This window comes from Palaemon carinicauda, chromosome 17, assembly GCF_036898095.1.
Source record: "Palaemon carinicauda isolate YSFRI2023 chromosome 17, ASM3689809v2, whole genome shotgun sequence".
Classification (NCBI taxonomy): domain Eukaryota; kingdom Metazoa; phylum Arthropoda; class Malacostraca; order Decapoda; family Palaemonidae; genus Palaemon; species Palaemon carinicauda.
In genome coordinates, this window is record NC_090741.1 from 109,347,436 (window position 1) to 109,349,868 (window position 2,433).

A 2,433-nucleotide genomic window follows, 5' to 3' on the forward strand; every position below is an offset into this window, starting at 1 on the left:
CCTTACTGCCCAAGAGGGCATATTCCGTCTCTATAGACTTGTCAGACGCCTATTGGCACATTCCAATCAGCCATCGACTCTCCCCCTACCTAGGGTTCAGGCTAAAACGAAGACTAACGCCTTCGGAGCCATGCCATTCGGGCTAAACATAGCCCCAAGGATTTTTACGAAGCTTGCGAGCGTAGCTCTCAAACAATTACGCCTAAAGGGAATACAGGTAGTAGCCTACCTGGACGACTGGTTGGTGTGGGCAGCATCCGAGACAGAATGCTTGCAAGCTTCCAGTCAAGTGATCCAGTTCCTAGAGTACCTAGGCTTCAAGATCAACAGAAAAAAGTCTCGACTTTCTCTATCTCAAAAGTTCCAGTGGCTGGGAATCCACTGGGACCTTTTGTCACACCGTTTTTCCATCCTAGCGAAGAAAAGGAAGGAGATAGCGGGTTCTGTCAAGAGACTTCTAGATTCCGAAAGGATATCAAGACGCGAGCAGGAGAGGGTACTGGGCTCTCTCCAGTTTGCTTCGGTGACAGACCCAGTGCTAAGAGCACAGCTAAAGGATGCAATCGGAGTTTGGAGAAGTTATGCATCAGACGCGCGAAGAGATCTGAGAAGACCAGCCGCTTCGGCTAAGTACTCTTCTCAGGCCTTGGTCCCAAGCCAGACATCTAAAGAAGTCGGTTCTTCTTCAGCCACCTCCCCCGTCGGTGACGATTCACTCAGACGCCTCGAAGGAGGGATGGGGAGGTCACTCTCATCGGAAAAAAGTCCAGGGGACTTGGTCCAAGCTATTCAAGACCTTTCACATAAAACTTTCTAGAAGCTATGGCAGTGCTCCTTACCTTAAAGAAAGTCTCCCCGCGTCACTCGATCCACATAAGGTTGGTGATGGACAGCGAGGTAGTTGTGAGATACTTGAATCGACAAGGATCGAGGTCACCACCTCTCAACCAGGTGATGTTGGCCATCTTCCGATTGGCGGAAAAGAAGAAGTGGTACCTGTCGGCAGTTCACCTTCAAGGAGTCCGCAATGTGACGGCGGATGCTCTATCCAGGTTCACACCGATAGAGTCTGAATGGTCCTTAGACGCAGGATCATTCTCCTTCATTCTGAATCAAGTCCCAGAACTGCAGATAGACCTCTTTGCGACGAAAGACAACAAGAAGTTGCCCCTGTACGTGCCCCGTACGAGGACCCCTTAGCGGAAGCAGTGGACGCAATGTCCCTCGACTGGAACAGATGGTCCAAGATTTATCTGTTCCCTCCTCACAACCTTCTGTTGAGGGTCCTCAACAAACTGAGATCCTTCAAGGGGTAGCGGCAATAGTGGCCCACAAGTGGCCGAACAGCGTGTGGTTCCCCCTGGCATTGGAACTGTAGCTGAAGTTTGTACCGCTACCAGATCCAGTTCTGACCCAGCGAGTCCAGAAGTCAACTGTCTGCGCTTCATTACAGAAATCCCGGACCCTGCAGCTCATTATTTTCTCTCCCTAGCGGTGAGAAAGCATTTCGGGATTTCGAAAGCCAGCATAGACTTCCTTGAGGAATATAAGTGCAAATCTACTAGAAGGCAATATGAGTCATCTTGGAGAAAATGGGTGGCCTTTTGTCAAGGCGAAGAATCCGCAGGAGATCTTGACAGACTTCTGCTTATCTTTCTTCTCCACCTCCATGGTCAAGGATTGGCAGCTAACACGATTTCAGCTTGTAAGTCTGCTTTGACAAGACCCATTCTATATGCCTTCCAGGTCGACCTAGGTAACGAGATCTTTAATAAAGTCCCGAAAGCCTGCGCTAGGCTCAGACCTTCAGCACCTCCAAATCCCATTTCATGGTCTTTAGACAAGTTCTTCATTTCGCTTCTCTGTTGAGCAATGAAGAGTGTGCGTTAAAGGATTTGACACAAAAAGTTATTTTCCTATTTGCACTCGCGTCCGGGGCCAGGGTTAGTGAGATTGTAGCCCTCTCGAGAGAGGCAGGTCATGTTCAGTTCCTGGATGGGGGAGAACTGAACCTGTTTCCGGATCCTACGTTTCTCGCCAAGAATGAGTTACCCACCAACAGGTGGGGTCCCTGGAGAATCTGCCCTCTGAAAGAAGATGCATCTCTATGTCCAGTAAAATGCCTAAAGGTCTATCTTCATAGAACTTCAGACTTCAAGGGTGGTCAACTATTCAGGGGAGAAACATCAGGCTCAAATTTATCTCTGAATCAACTCAGAGCGAAAATCACATATTTTATTCGCAGAGCGGATCCTGACAGTACACCCACAGGTCACGATCCGAGGAAAGTTGCCTCATCCTTAAATTTCTTTAATTGGATGGATTTTGAACATCTCCGTTCATACACTGGCTGGAAGTCTTCCAGAGTGTTCTTTCGCCACTATGCGAAGCAAGTAGAGGAACTAAAGAGATCTGTGTTAGCAATGGGTCGCG